Source organism: Carex rostrata, chromosome 21 (assembly GCF_964058835.1).
Source record: "Carex rostrata chromosome 21, lpCarRost1.2, whole genome shotgun sequence".
NCBI classification, from domain to species: domain Eukaryota; kingdom Viridiplantae; phylum Streptophyta; class Magnoliopsida; order Poales; family Cyperaceae; genus Carex; species Carex rostrata.
The window spans coordinates 1,564,796-1,582,199 of record NC_135938.1 but is presented as its reverse complement, the minus strand read 5'-3'; the positions used below and the strand labels follow the sequence as shown (position 1 = coordinate 1,582,199).

Below are 17,404 nucleotides of genomic sequence, written 5' to 3'. Positions count from 1 at the left end.
GGCCGAAAAAATATATATTAAAGTGTAGAACCTTAGGCCCTGTTCGGCAATATAGAAATTTTATGAAAATGAGAATTTTAATTTATCAAAATCAAAGTTATTTAAGTTATGAGAAATTTGTTAGGATGCTGGTTTTTATTTTTATTTTTATAGAAGATTTAATACTACAATTAAACTATATTAAGTGTATTAATACTAATCACTGATTATGATCAATATAATTGTATTCTAAAAAAAACTAAATATTTAATTAACTAACAATTTTAAATCTTTAATTAACTAACAATTTGTAAATCATTGCTAATTAAAAAATTTAGTTAATTAAAGAATGAATTAAATTATGAATACATACATTAAACTAACACAAAAAAATTATTAAATTAAATCCGAAAGGTAAATCGAGATGTTAGATCTGAAATAAACAAGGGGTAACGATATAATGTTAAATGTTTACGTAATTTAAAATACAAATTTTGCGACACATTTAGTGATGCCTAAATTTTATAATAATTTACAAAAAATTATAACAAAAAATTATACACAATTTAAAATGGTGATGCCGCAATTTTAATTGATTGTACAAGTTAATTTTGATTTAATTTATTAAATAAGCATTAATTAGTACAATTTCATCTTTTAATTTCATCCATCTTTTAACTTGAGTGCTGCCACAAGTTAAGTTGGGAAAAAAAACAGAGGTGTGAGTGAAGTCTTTTTCTTTCAACAAAAGCTATTGTAGAGAGCATGGTGTGTTGCAAAATGTGTACAATAATGAGTAATGAGTATTTTATCAAACTGCCGAACACCATATAGATAAAAATACCATTACCTCAATTTTTACTTTTAAAACCCATAGGAATGGGTGCCACCAAACATGCCCTTATTCTCAAAACCATGTGAGTCAATATTACTCACTAATGACTAATGGACTGAAAAAGGGATTATCTGTGAACTTTAGTGGGATTTCAGATTATCTGTGAACTTTAGTGTTAGTGGGATTTCAGATTATCTGTGAACTATTTCGTGAAGCGTACATATAATCTCCTCAATGTAACTTCAAAACTTATGGTATGAGTTTTCATACCGTACACGGGCGCAGATTCAGTGTTACTCTAGAGAGGGGCAGTTGCCTCTTACTAGATTTTGAAGTTTTATACAAATTTATGAGTTTGGTTTTACTTTGCCTCATTCTGGAATTTTATTTGCCCCCCTCTGAATTTTTGGTTTGTAATTAATGTTAAATTTAGGATTAGAATTATTATAAGTTTATTGAATTCTAATTTGTAATTAGAATTAGAGGTCAGAGTACGTATTAGAAATTAAAAGTCAGAACATTGAAAATTAGAAATTAGAGTGTTGTTTTTTTTTTATCTAATACCCAATTAGCTAATATGTTTGAATATGATTAACTATTTAAATCGTTATTTTTTTGTTGACAAAAATTCTGAATCGGCACATGAATCCGTACACGTGAAATTTCATTCTGCATATTCCTGTTACAACTGCACATGTTCTTAATGTGACTTTGTTTTACTATAAATTTTTTGATAATATTGATGAAGGGAAGGAAGTGAGACTAACTACAAGAATGGAAATTGCGCAACGCGGTTGCATTTGCTCTCCAGCTCCTCAAGTCGAATAGACCAGACCAGTATGTATAGTCAATCCAGCATTCCAGCTGGAGTCTGAGGAGCAATTAGTTGGAGACCACTAAACTGGCTATGACATGTGGCCCCCATCTTTGCTTCTATAAATCTGGTCAAGTATGAGCTCTCCTAATTCGGTTCTTCTCCAATTTTGGAAAATATATTTTATATCTGTCATTTTTAGGTGATAAAAAAGGTAATTTTTTTTTTTTTTTTAGTTTGAGCTCCAAATTTCATAGATTAAAAGAGGTAATTTAGGAAATTAATCTGCTGCAATTCAAAGGAATTGCATGGTTTATGTTATTTCAAATCTTTTTTTTTTTTTTTTTGAAATGTACAGATCTCAATAGAAATTGTTTTTTTATGCATAACTCTCAAAACAAATGAAATGTTAGATTTAGAATAACAGGTCTCTGCAATTCCTTCGGATCTTGTATAATTTAAAAAAAAAAATGCTCAAATATATTCATTTTTGTGTTTTATCATGTTTCTATTTTTTAGAAATGCAATATTTTACAATTTATGACTTAAAAACCAAAATAAATCATTAGATATGATATATATCATTTTCTCAATTTCGCACTTAAAAGATCATATATTTCAGATTATTCAAATTTGTTTTGATTAATATCAATAGCTTGCAAAAATACACCAATATAAATAAATTATGGATGTTAATTTTTCAACTTATTAATTTATCTAAAATCAAAATTAAAAAATAATAATTGTATATATGCATGTAGAGAAAATAATATAAATCACATCTAACGATTTTATATTGATATATAAATTTTAGAATTTTTGTTATTAGAAAATTAAAAAGTAAAGACATGATGCAACAACAAAAAAAAATAGAGGCATTTGAGCTTTTCTGCTTCATATTTTCAATTTACATATAACGAAAAATGATCCATCTTATGACTATTTTCATATATATTTTTACTACGGTAATAATTAAAATTTTAAGTTTTTTTTTTGTAAAAAGGATATAACTTGAACATTGAAAGTTTTATGTCACATAGAACTTTTGTTCATAATAAATATGGAATATGAAATTCTTTTGGTAGAAGATAAAAAAGATCAACGATCATAATTAACCATGCATAACCTGCCGTCGTTTTCCGACGTGTTGTTTGGAATAAACAAACTGTAAATATTATAATTTTTCACATATATGCATTGCTTGTAATATTGAATGAAATCAATGGTTTATTTGCATGATTTAAAATTATAAAATTTAAATTATTAATACAAAACAATTATTGCAATCATATGTCACTAAAAATTGTAACTGAATGGATAATTATCAAAAACGGTGTCACCTTCACCGACACCATAAATCCTCCATTATTAAAGGCAAACAGTAATCATCAAAAATAAAAAATAAAAAAAGGCAAACACTGATTCCGACTATATTGACTCATATTAGCGGAGGAAGAAACTGTATTCATCGATCAAAAGTGTCAATTTTAAACGAAAAAAATAAAATAAATCTATAAATTTGTAATATAATTTGTAAATTTCAGGGAAGTCACTCCTTGTGCTTTGCCATTGTTGCCGAAATTTTTTTTAGTAACCACCCCGGAAAATCAAAATTAATTGATTACCACCCATTAAGCCAAATTTTATTTTCTACCACCTACACAGATCCAGTTCACGTACCAAATTGGATTGGTCTACCGATTTGGTGTGCAGATTCGATTGGTGCACGTAATTAGTGCTTTTTATGCGCATACTGGACAGCAGTGACTAATTTGGTGCACCAACCCAGTCTACGCACCAAATCGGTGCGCATCTCCAGTCTACGTGCTAGCCCAGTTTGGTGTGCGGACTAGGTTCGCATAGGTGGTATGTTTTGAAATATATTGATTGGGGTGATAATCAATTAATTTTGATTTTCTGGGTGGTAACTAAAAAAAAAAAAAATTGGCCATTGTTGACTCGGATCAAATAGCTTGCTCAGCAACAGTTGTACCTTAGACTCAACCAACTATATATATATCAATATTCCCAGCTGGTAATTTGGCACTAGACACTGATCAAATTCCTTCTCAATCACTTTTACTGAACAATGACTTACATCATCTCATCTCTCATCCTAATCTTTCCTTCCCTCTTGTTCTTCCATTTCACTGTCCTAGCTTTGGCAACCGATTCAACACTCATCCTTTTAAGCTGTGGTACATCAGGTACCATCCAAGACATCAAAAATAACCGTCTATGGGTCGGTGACATTGATTCAAAATACATTTCTCAGGCAACCAGAGAAACTTTGGCCATCCCGTACCGGGACGAGTCTGTACCAGAGGTACCATTCACATCTGCCAGTATCTTCACCTCAAGTTATACCTACACTTTCCCTCTCTCACCGGGCCGGTACTTCCTTCGACTCTACTTTTACCCCACCAACTATTCGAACCACCTCGCATCTGACTCGTACTTTACTGTCACTGCGGGCCCCTACACTCTTCTTTCCAATTTCAGTGCCTGGCTTACAGCGGAGGCTTTGAATTATAAGTATCTCATTCGGGAGTTCTCCATTAATGTCACTTCAACTACTCTAAAACTAACCTTCACGCCATCTACCAATTACCTAAACGAATACGCATTTATAAATGGTATCGAGATTGTGTCATCTCCAGATATTTTTAGTTTATCAAACGCTTACTTGGCTAATGGTGATAAGCCGACCGAGTTTCCATACAACCCAGGTATGGCTTTTCAAACCATGTACCGGCTCAATGTAGGCGGCCAATCCTTAGGTCCTTCGCAAGACTCTGGTGGTTTGTACCGATCGTGGGATGATGACTCGAGGTACATATTCGGTGCGGCTTTTGGTGTCACCTTTCAAAATGATTCAAATGTCACAATTGAGTATCCAAGAACTATGCCACAATATATAGCACCGGTTATAGTGTACGAGACAGCAAGATCAATGGGTCCGAACCCTCAAATCAACCTTAATTACAATCTCACTTGGATCCTAACCATAGATGCCGGATTCTTCTACCTCCTGAGATTCCACTTTTGTGAGATTCAGTACCCCATAACCATGCTGAACCAAAGGGTTTTCAATATTTATATTAATAACCAGACTGCACAGAGAGAATTTGATGTAATTGATCAGACTAGTGGAATTGGTATACCCGTTTACAAGGATTACGTTGTTATTACAACCGGATCGGGTCAAATGGATATGTGGATTGAACTTCACCCAGATGCACTGACACAACCTATGTACGATGATGCGATATTGAATGGTCTTGAGGTGTTTAAGATGAGCATGGCAGAAAACAACCTTGCAGGTTTGAACCCGGTACCGATAGCATACCATACAATTGACCCAAGCAAGGCTGATAGTAAGATGCATCATGACTCAAAAAGAAATGTCGTGGCAATCGTAGGTGGAGTCGCTAGCAGTATTTTGCTCCTCTTTTTATTAGGTGGCTGTATCTGCTTATTTGTGATCTACAAAAACCAGAAAAAGAAGGAAAGGGAGTCTGAAGAAGAAAAGACAAGTGACAGTACGACTATGTCGATACCAGTGGAGACAAATATTACAAGTAACAGTACCACTGCAGATAGCTATAACTCTTTTATATCAGCTTCTGTTGCCACTTTTCATGATGCCAGATGAGGATAGCTAGGTTCTGATGGACTCAATCTTGGTGCTGTTTTCTCTGAGATGCTGAACTCAAAAGGACTGTGCTAATGTATGAATTTGCTAGCTATGTTACAGAATATTGTATACTGTTAGGATTTCACTGGGGTGATTGGAAAAAGTTCATTTGAAGAAATACATATAATTTAATTTGAAAAAATTTATAGAGGTTTTGTTGATTCTGTTCAGTGTTTTTTTTCACCTGAGTTTCCTTCATTCATCATAATCAGAGTACAGTGGATAGAAAAACAGTGAATACTTGAAATTAATATATAAATACCTATATATAGCTTACAGAACCGAAACCATAATGATGAAATAATGGAAAAATAATAAGCATGGGAGAAGCTACAGGATATCTCAACGGATCTAAGGGTGCGGAGGAGCGATCGATTTCACCTCTGTGCAGTTGGCAAAAAGGGAAGAGAACGGATGTGGGTCTTTTCACCGGTGCACAATGAATTCTCAACAAATACCTTCATTTAAAATGAAATTCCACTATGTGATTTGTTGGTCGAAAAGTTGTGTGGATTGAATTTTTCTACCTTATCCACAATTTCCAATCACGGATACGACATGGAATTCCAGTTGCATTTCGTATTTGATGCCCATGCTGGCTTTCGTATCAGACCGCACTCGACTTCATTAAAAAATTTAATCAGCACCTTTGCCTGGACAGGTAAGGAGCAGCTTCGTTATGCTTTCTCTGGAAAAGATCAGGTTAATGACATTATCACACAGAGAGCCATTTAAGCATCTCTTAACTTAATCGGTTCAGATTAGGCTCCTCTGTTTTCACCATGCTTGACCTGTTCTTTTAGGTCTGTTTTTTACTGGTATAAAATTGAATTATTTGTTTGAACATTATTAATTATACTGATTGGCAAAATAAACTTCACCACGATGTTAATGAGCTGTCTTATGGTTAAAGATTTAGAATGTGTAGATGTTGCTTGTGAGAAATTGTAGATTATGTTGTTTCTTTCTTAAACAAATATTAAGAAAATTTCTATTTTCAGTCAGTTAGCTATTGTTTTAGTAGGTAGGTGATATACTGAAAATCAAAAGAAAGTTCCTCAAATTTAAATCAGCTGTGTAAACAATTGGCATGCATCTTTGAGGCATATCTGTTTCATCCTCTCTCTTTTGCGGTTCTATACTGTCCTTTCTCAAATTGAAACAAAATATGCATGTGTTTTTGTTGTATCAATGATTCTCCATTATCGGTAAATTATTTTATGGGTTGCTAATCCATAAAGCCACAATATTGAGTCAGGTTCTGGCCCACTGTACTATTATACTTTGAAAAATAATATTCAAATAAGATAATTTTGGGTCTGAAGCCCAGTAAATTGTTATGGACTCATCATTCAAATTATTGTTTTTTCTTTTTCATTATCTCTTTGCTAATTTTGTTGAGATTTATGTATGTTTATGCATTTTATAGAACTATAGGGTCATTTTGATAAGATAAGTATTATAGAGAATCGTAGAGTTATGAATGAAAATGTAACGTCTATATAAGTCCAAGAGAACAAAAGAATCCATACAACTCATTTTTCTAATTTTCCACTTGGTATCAAAGTTTTAAAAAAACCTAAACCTAACCCTAGCCGTTACAATACCATACTGCTACAGTAACCCTGCCGAATATTTCCAATTATGACCGATTATTCTCAATTATTTTCAATTAATTACTTGACAGTATCTTATACATCTGATAACCATTATTTACATCACTACTTGAAATAGCATTAGTACCTACCAATGTTGTAAATAATGGTATGCGGTCATCGGACGAACAGGGTAGCGTCAGCGATTAATCAGAAATAATCGGCTATCATCGGAAATAATCAGTCAATTAGTTAAAAAAATTAATGATAGTTTGATCACCGCCAAACTAATCGACCAATTAATCAGCCTAAACGAATTTTTTTTACAACACGGGTACATACCACAAAAATTAAAATAAAAATTCCATCAAGATTTACAAGGGGGGAATAAGGCAAACGCGCTCACATTTTCTTGAGGCTACAGATAACCCCCATCCCATCTGCAGCCTCAAGAGCAATTCGTTAGAATCCACTAGCCTGATCATGACTTGTGGTCCCCACGTTTGCCTTTAGGAATCTGCCTAATTCTTCCCTCACTTTGACTCGTCCCCAGTTCTGATTTTTTTACATATATAAAAATAATAGATCAATTGCAGCCTTGTCGGTATGGTTTCTCATAATTGATGACTAGTTACTAAAGCGAAATTACACAACCTGACTCAAGTATAAAGATGATGTCACAGGAAATCCGATTTGCCTTTAGGAATCTGTCGCTGCCAGTCTGGAAGCCGTGTCCATGCTTCCAGTCTTAATTGACTACTAGTCTGCCTCAGCTATGATCATATCTCTATATAGACACATCCAAAACTAAACTAGTTTGGTATTAGACGCTCCGCACATAGTTCTCTCTCTGGTAACCTTTTCTCCTCTGTTCCTCTTACCTCAATTGTTGGTTCTACTGACTTCTATCCCTTTTTGATGCTCTTAGCTTATACTGGTAATCCCTTCTACTCCACTTATCACCTTCTTCTCAGTAACTTTTGCAGTTTTACACACTGATCTGATATAATTTTGGATCAACCTTGTGCTCAATTTCCATCAATAATCTCACAAAACAAGATCCCAAACAATGAAATCCGTGACATGTTCTCTAATCCTAATATTTATTCCTCTCTTAACCCTCCATTTTGCCGTCCCGGCTTTCACGGCAGACTCCAATGCCACTCACATCCTGTTAAGTTGTGGCACATCAGAAACCTCCCTCGATACTGATGAGAACCTCTCCTGGGTTGGAGACATTGGTTCAAAATATATTTCTAATGAAGCCAGCCAAAATGCAAAAATCCCGTACCAGGACCCAGCGGTACCAAAAGAACCATTCAGTACTGCCCGTATCTTCACCGCAAATTATACCTACTCCTTCCCTCTCTCTCCCGGCCGATACTTCCTCCGCCTCTATTTCTATCCCACAAATTATTCAAATTACCCGGCAGCCAACTCATTCTTCACTTCCACTGCTGGCCCTTACACTCTTCTCTCCAATTTCAGTGCCTTGATAACTGTAAATGCGCTGAACTATGCGTACCTCATTCGGGAATTCTCCATCAATGTCACGTCAAGTACTCTAAATTTAACCTTTTCACCATCTACCAAGCAGCCAAATGCATATGCTTTTGTAAATGGAATTGAGATCATGTCGTCTCCTGATATCTTCAGTTCTCCAAGAACTTACTATGCTGATGGTGCTGATACCCCATTTCCGTATGACCAAGGTACGGCTTTCCAAACAATGTACCGGCTCAATGTAGGCGGCCGGCCCTTAGCTCCTTCTGAAGACTCAGGTTTGTACCGCTCATGGGAGGACGACTCAAACTATCTTTTTGGTGCAGCTTTTGGTGTCACCTTTCAAAATGACACTAATGTGACAATTGAATATCCACCAAATATTCCACAATATATTGCACCAGTTCAAGTGTATGAGACGGCACGATCAATGGGGCCCAACCCACAAATCAACTTGAATTACAATCTCACTTGGATCCTAAACGTAGATGCTGGGTTCAATTACCTCCTCAGATTCCATTTTTGCGAGATACAATACCCAATGACCAAGCCTAACCAGCGGGTATTCTTTATTTACATTAATAACCAGACAGCACAAAGCCAATTCGATGTTATAGTATACAGTGGAGGAATCGGTATACCCACTTACATGGATTATGTGGTTATTACTGCTGGGTTGGGTCAAATGGATATGTGGGTCGCACTTCACCCGGATCTTTCGACAAAAACTGAGTACTTTGATTCAATATTGAATGGTCTTGAGGTTTTTAAAATGAGCATATCCGAGAACAACCTTGCTGGTCTGAACCCAGTGCCTATAGCCCAAAACACAATCAACCCAAACTCGACAAATGGTAACCATAATTCCTTGAAGCAAAAGCTTGCGAAAATCATTGGCTTGGCCATTGGGGTCCCTTGTGGTGTTTTGTTTTTTTCCTTAATTGTTTATTTCTTGTTTTTGACATGCAAACGTCAGAAAAAGAAAGAAACGGAGTCTGTAGAGGGTAAGATAAGTGATGGTACAACTGTGTGGACCCCACTCTCTATCTACGGGATTTCAAATTCGCAATCTGATATTTCATCCAATACGAATACTACTGGTAGAGGTACTGGTACCGGTAATGGTAGCTACAACTCACCTCTGCCAGCCAATATCTGCCGGCATTTTTCATTCACCGAAATTTTGGCAGCGACAAATGAGTTCGATGATTCCCGAGTTCTCGGTGTTGGCGGGTTTGGAAGAGTTTACCGGGGTGAAATTGATAATGGGTCAACTAAGGTTGCAATCAAGCGGGCAAACCCATTATCTGATCAAGGTTTTCACGAATTCCAAACAGAGATTGAGATGCTGTCAAAGCTCCGTCACCGTCACCTTGTCTCTCTTATCGGGTACTGTGATGATCAAAATGAAATGATACTGGTCTACGATTACATGGCTCACGGGACACTCCGAGAACACCTCTACAAATCCCGAAATGCACCTCTTACTTGGAATCAAAGGCTTGAAATTTGCATAGGTGCAGCTCGGGGAATCCACTACCTCCACACAGGTGCCAAGCATACTGTAATCCACCGTGACGTGAAATCAACCAACATTCTTCTAGATGAAAAATGGGTTGCAAAGATGTCAGATTTCGGGTTGTCAAAAACAGGGCCTACATTGGACCAATCACATGTAAGCACAGTTGTAAAGGGGAGTATCGGATACCTAGACCCAGAATACTTTAAGCGGCAACAGTTGACAAATAAATCTGATGTGTATTCCTTCGGTGTAGTTTTGTTTGAGGTGTTATGTGCAAGGCCGGTGATAATTGCTAATCTGCCAAGAGAGCAAGTGTGCCTGTCGGAGTGGGCCGTGTTTTGTCAGAGGAAGGGAATTCTAGAAGATATCATAGATCCATACCTAAGAGGCAAAATTGCACCTCAATGCTTCAAAAAATTTGCAGAGACAGCCAAAAATTGTTTGGCTGAGCAACCTATCGACCGACCGACAATCGGAGATGTGCTTTGGAACTTAGAATTTGCTCAGCAGCTGCAAGCCAGTGCAGATGAGAGTGGGAGTATGATTGGTGGGACCACCTCAGCAGAGGAGAGTCCATTTGTCCCCCATGGAAGGAGAGAGCTATCTGATGAACCTACTACCGAATCGACTAGCACTACAACTACTTTCAGCATGGGAGGAAGGAGCATTGCAAGTGTAGATTCTGACAGGCTCACGACTAGTGCCGTTTTCTCACAGATCATGAACCCAGAGGGGAGGTGAATCGGTGATATCGTGTGAAACTTGTTTGTTTCGTTTTAGTGAATGTAGTATATAAGTATTTATTGATTGGCAATAAATATGTTGCTTTGATATTCCGATAAACCAGATATGTGTAATTTGTACCGATGTTTGAAATAGAAAATAATAAAACTGGAGAGTGGAGAAACAATAGATGAACATATTCCATTAAAATACTTTGTTTGGATCATCTTAAAATGAATATCGAAGAAAATTTATGGTGTTGATTTTTTGTTTGTGAGAAATCTTATCAACATTGTTCGCTTGTGACCTAATGACCCCTTGCCTGATAGGTTTCCCTCATTCCTTGAGCTTGATATCTGATATTTTTATTCAGGTTTTTACTGGTAAAGGTACTGGACTTCATAGTGACAGGGACCCTGAGGTTGATTTCTGATAGGTTCCCTTGAGCTCTTGACTTTTATGCACTATGTATTATTAACAATAAAAAAGTTAGGATAGGTAGAAATTCTACCTATCTAAACTATCAAACAGTTAGGACAGGTAGAAATTCTACCGATCCTAATCTATTATTTTTATTTCTCCCATCTATTCGCAGCAACATGAATTACTATAGCTTTGTTTGAAATGGAGTTTAGATAGGTAGAATTTCTATATATCCTAACTATCTTAATTTTTAGAATCGGTAAAATCTATACCGATCTTTTTACCAATATTACAAATCATACACTCTTTCTGTTTCTCTCTCTACCTTTTTCATAATTTCTATGAATAAAAAATTTTCCAGAACCAACGGGTTTTCAATATTTATATTAATAAGCAGACTGCACAGAGTGAATTTGATGTAATTAAGCAGAGTAGTGGAATTGGTATACCCGTTTACAAGGATTACGTTGTTATTGCAACCAGGTCGGGTCAAAAATATGTGTGGATTGAACTTCACCCAGATGCACTGACGCAACCTATGTCTTTTGTTTTTTTTTCTTTTATTAGTTTTTTTTTTTGACAAAAGCGCAACCTATCTTCTATGATGCGATATTGAATGGTCTTGAGGTGTTTAAGATGAGCATGGCAGAAAACAACCTTGCGGGTTTGAACCCGGTACCGATAGCATACCATACAATTGACCCAAGCAAGACTGATAGTAAGATGCATCATGACTCAAAAAGAAATGTCCTGGCAATCGTAGGTGGAGTCGCTAGCAGTATTTTGCTCCTCTTTTTATTAGGTGGCTGTATCTGCTTATTTGTGATCTACAAAAGCCAGAAAAAGAAGGAAAGGGAATCCAAAGAAGAAAAGACAAGTGACAGTACGACTATGTCGATACCAGAGGAGACAAATATTACAAGTAACAATACCACTGCATATAGCTATAACTCTTTTATATCAGCTTCTGTTGCCACTTTTCATGATGCCAGGTGAGGATAGCTAGGTTCTGATGGACTCACTCTTGGTGCTGTTTTCTCTCAGATCCTGAACTCAAAAGGACTGTGATAATGTGTGAATTTGCTAGATATGTTATACAGAATATAGTATAATTAATGTTAGGATTTCACTGGGGTGATTGGAAAAAGTTCATTTGAAGAAATACATATAATTTAATTTCAAAAAAATTATAGAGGTTTTGTTGATTCTGTTCGGTGTTCTTTTTCACCTGAGTTTCCTTCATTCATCGTAATCAGAGTACAGTGGATAGAAAAACAGTGAATACTTGAAATTAATATATAAATACCTATATATAGCTTACAGAACCGAAAACATCATGATGAAATAATGAAGAAATAATAAGCATGGAAGAAGCTACAAGATATCTCATCGGAACTAAGGGTGCGGAGGAGCGATCGATTTCACCTCTATGCAGGTGGCAAAAAGGGAAGAGAACGGATGTGGGTCTTTTCACCGGCGCACAATGAATTCTCAACAAATACCTTCGTTTAAAATGAAATTCCATTATGTGATTTGTTGGTCGAAAAGTTTTGTGGATTGAATTTTTTTCTACCGTGTCTACAATTTTTTATCACGGGTGCGACATGGAATTCCGGTTGCATTCGTATTTGATGCCCATGCTGCCTTTCGTATCAGACCTCACTCGACTTCATTAAAAACTTTAATTAGCACCTATGCCTGGACAGGTAAGGAGCAGCTTCGTTATGCTTTCTCTGGAAAAGATCAGGTTAATGACATTATCTATGAGGTGGTCAACTTATTACTCACACAGAGAGCCATTTAAGCATCTCTTAACTTGGAAAAAAGATTATGGTTCACAGACCTTTGTCCACTATTTGTCTACAGTGTTGATTGGATCAGGTTTAAACTAATGTTATCAGAACCGAACCGGACATCGAACCGCTAAAGCTTCGGTTCAATGGTTCACTGGTTGGACCAGTGATTCAACCGGTTCAATTACTGATTTTTTAATTACTTATATATTTACAATATATATTGTACATATAATTTTTTTTATATAATGAAGACAAACATACATATTTAATAATAATTATAAATTTGTAGATTAATTAAAATTTTATTCCCAAAATATAATAAAATTACTTCTTTTATCAACAAATGACAAAGTTTTTTTTTTTTGGGAAAAATATAACATCCCACTATTTTAAATTTGTGTATGATAAGTTTACTGAGTTATAAAAATATATGAATGTATAACTTTTCAGTACCAAATTTCATAAAAATGTAATTAATAAAATAATAATTATTATTGTTTTAAGATGTGTATATAAATAATTGTAGTGTGTGTATATAAAAATTGTAGTGTATACTATGCTTGATTGACTTATTTATAATATTTAAAATACAAGGGTCTTTTATAAAAATTATATGAGATAAAAATTAGTACTAGTACTAGTACTAGTACTGGTGACACGTGACAAAAGGCCATACCCCTCTTAACCAAGAGGGTCTTTTGTGCTCTCTCTCTCCTCGTTATGCGTGAAAAAGTGAATCAAGATTAAAATCGGGTTTTTTTTTAAGATTGGTTCACGGTTTTTGAATAAAAACCGGTTAATTAATTCGGTTTTTTCGGCTCAATTTCAGAAGTGATATTTCAACCGAACCGAACCGAACTGGTGACCGGTTCTGGTTTTTTCCGGTCCAACCGGCCGGTCCGGTCCGGTTTTGATAACACTGGTTTAAACTGTCACTAACTTTCCTATTTTAACTGTTCGCCTCTAACTTTCTTATTTTAAACAACCGCCTCCAACTTTTCTAAAGGGCTTTCAAATAAAAAAAATCCTGATCTCATCGTCTCGTCTCGTCTAATCTTCGTCCTTCCCCTCGCCTCTCCGACCCCATCTACACCTCCACCTCCTGCTCTTTCTCTGACGAACTTGTCTCCTCTATTTCAGATCTGGTGAAATCAGTCAATTCGATTTGGAGAGGCAGAAATCGCGAGGTTTAGGATCTAACCCTGATTTCTCACAAAGATGTACAAATTTGATTATGATTGCATCTTACTTGGAAGCAGCGACTAAAATTTACTTACGATTACATCTCACGAAGAACATGGCAAATTTAAATCTAGTGAGTTATTTCTTTATTTATGTTGAATTTGTTGTTTGATTTGATAAATTAACGGATCTAGCATTTTTTTGAACTTTTATTTGAACTTTTATTTGAATTTGTTGTTTGATTTGATGCAGTAAGGGATCTCGTAATTATTTTTTTATTTCTGTTGAATTTTGATATGGAGGAGATATGAGGAGATGATCTGAGAGATGCGATATGGATGAGAGATGATAGAGAGGCGATATGGAGTATTGATCTATTAATTTTATAGTATTTCTCCTGTTAATTTTATAGTATTCATCTTGTGGAAATCTGAAGAAAAGAAATGATAGTCAAGCGATATGGAGTATTGATCTGTTAATTTTACAGTATTTCCCCAGTTAATTTTACAGTATTCATCTTGTAATTTTACAGTATTTATCTTGTAAAAATCTAGAGAAAAGAGATGATAGAGAAGCGATATGGAGTATTGATATGTTAATTTTACAGTATTTTTATGTTAATTTTATAGTATTCATCTTGTAATTTTACAATATTCATCTTTTGGAAATCTGGAGGAAAGAGATGATAGAGAAGCGATATGGAGTATTGATATGTTAATTTTACAGTATTTCTCCTATTAATTTTATAGTATTCATCTTGTGAAAATATGGAGAAAATAGATAATAGAGAGGCGATATGGAGTATTGAACTGTTAATTTTACAGTATTGAACTGTTAATTTTACAGTATTGAACTGTTAATTTTACAGTATTTTCCCTGTTAATTTTACAATATTTTTCCTGTTAATTTTATAGTATTCATCTTGTAATGTTACAGTATTTATCTTGTGGAAATCTGGTATGTTTTGTTTTTATAGTTTAATTTGACAATTTTATAGTATTGAATTTTGTATTTTTTACATTTTGTTTTATCGTTTTCATCTGCTTATTTTACATTATTGAAATTTTTATAGTTTTTACGTTTTGTTTTCATAGTTTAAGTTGACAATTTTACAATATTGAAAATTGATACTTTTTAAATTTTATTTAATCATTTTTATTTGCTAATTTTACATTGTTAAAAATTTATAGTTTTTACGTGTTGTTTTTACAGTTTAACTTGATATTTTTACGGTATTGAAAATTGATATTTGTTAACATTATATTTTATCGTTTTCATCTATGAATTTTGCATGTCTGTAATTTTATAGTTTGTACATTTTATTTTTATAGTTAAAGTGGTCAATTTTATAGTATTCAATATTTTAATGATTAATTTGTGTGTTCATTAAATCGAGAAAAAAAATAAAAAAAATTAATCGAAAAATTTAATTTTGCCTTTTTATCACGTTTTTTTGTCAAAATAACTGCTAATAACTAACATTAACTGTCAATAACTTCCTATAACTGCAATATTCGAAAGTACAGTTTGAAAGTATATTTTTTTTGTCTTGTAATGCAAGTTGCAATTTGTTTTAACTATAATGGGATCACTTCAAATAGTTGCTGGATGTTTTGTGATTAACTGATATATTTTATGTGATATATTATATAATTATACAGCATCTAGAAGTAGTTTTACAGTATTCGCGCAAGTTAAAGCTGTGAACAAGTGGTGGACAAAAGATTGTGGACAATTAGACGTTTCCCTTAACTTAATCGGTTCAAAATAGGCTCCTCTTTTTCTCCTCTGTTTTCACCATGCTTGACGTGTTCTTTTAGGTCTGTTTTTTACTGGTATAAAATTTAATTATTTGTTTGAACATTATTAATTATACTGATTGGCAAAATAAACTTCACCTTGCTGTTAATGAGCTGTTTAAAGATTTAGAATGTGTAGATGTTGCTTGTGAGAAATTGTAGATCTGTATTCAATCATTAATTATGTTGTTTCTTTCTTAAACAAATATTAAGAAAATTTCTATTTTCAGTCAGTTAGCTATTGTTTTAGTAGGTAGGTGATATACTGAAAATCAAAAGAAAGTTCCTCAAATTTAAATCAGCTGTGTAAACAATTGCCATGCATCTTTGAGGCATATGATCTGTTTCATCCTCTCTTTTGCTGTTCTATACTGTCCTTTTTCAATTTGAAACAAAATATGCATGTGTTTTTTTATTTTATGGGTCAGGTTCTGGCCCACTGTACTATTATACTTTGGAAAATAAATTCAAAGAAGATAATTTTTGGTCTGAAGCCCAGTAAATTGTTATGGACTCATCATTCAAATTATTGTTTTTTATTTTTCATTATCTCTTTACTAATTTCAACTTTCTATTTCCTATAGGAAAAAATTCTGGTGTACCAATGTAAATTTTTTTGTTAAAATTATTTCTCATTAAAACATCTTAATATCTAATGTCTCCATAAAATTTAACATCATTTCTTTTATTTTCTTTTTATTTGTTAAATTTGCTATTTAGACAAATATACCCATTCATTGCAAATGAAGTTGTCCCTTTAAATTAGCAACATTATTGAATTGAACAAGAGAGAAATAAAGACGCTTCATCTTCGCGCGTAAACTACGTACCCCTTCTCTTATGGAACAAAGAATAGCGTTTTGTCAGTACATATCAGTACCAGAACAACTTTCTCCACAGGTATTCGACACACAATCAATAAGATTTATTATTGACTGCAAGGAGTAAAGAACTGATCTAATCTACATTTCTATTTAGAAACATCAAGTCACTGGGCTTTGTACTTAATTTTATATGGTAACTTAAAACTGCAAAATCTGCATTAAGTGATTTGGTATTATGTTTCTTGTTGGATTTATTGAATGGTACGCCCGTTATGGGAAACCCGAATCCAAAACTGTGACCCGTTATGAATAGGTGCTGACCCTTTATGAAGAGGTGCAGACCCTTTATGAATAGGTGTATTGGTTTTATATAAACCATTCATATCTCTCTCTCATTTAATCAGTACAAAAACGTATGTATAGTGACTGCCAAAATAGAGAGAAAAGATATAGAGCACCAAGGAGCACTCTGTTAATACTTGAAGGTCTTAGGTCGTGGAAAACGCAGGACTTCCGACTTCGGCTTGTGATTTCTTGCAGAACCAGTGATACTGCTACGCTTGCAAGATCCGCTTCCGCACGAAGATTAACGGAGTAATTTGTAAGTTTTATCCGTTAATTAACATTGGTATCAGAGCTTTTATAGCATGTATTCTGGTTTTAATAAATAACACGAATTGTTCCGAAAATTAATTTCATGTTTAAGAAAAAA

General features: G+C 34.2%; 2 pseudogenes across 2 annotated transcripts; both read left to right on the top strand.

Annotated features, from left to right (window-relative positions):
• The first annotated feature begins 3,669 nt into the window (after positions 1-3,669).
• LOC144573018 (receptor-like protein kinase FERONIA pseudogene) lies at positions 3,670-5,367 on the top strand (annotated as a pseudogene). Its single transcript, XR_013517862.1, has one exon. The product of XR_013517862.1 is annotated as a receptor-like protein kinase FERONIA pseudogene (transcript).
• Positions 5,368-7,709: 2,342 nt separating this feature from the next.
• LOC144573017 (receptor-like protein kinase FERONIA pseudogene) lies at positions 7,710-10,776 on the top strand (annotated as a pseudogene). The gene has a single exon (XR_013517861.1). The product of XR_013517861.1 is annotated as a receptor-like protein kinase FERONIA pseudogene (transcript).
• The last annotated feature ends 6,628 nt before the right edge of the window (positions 10,777-17,404 follow it).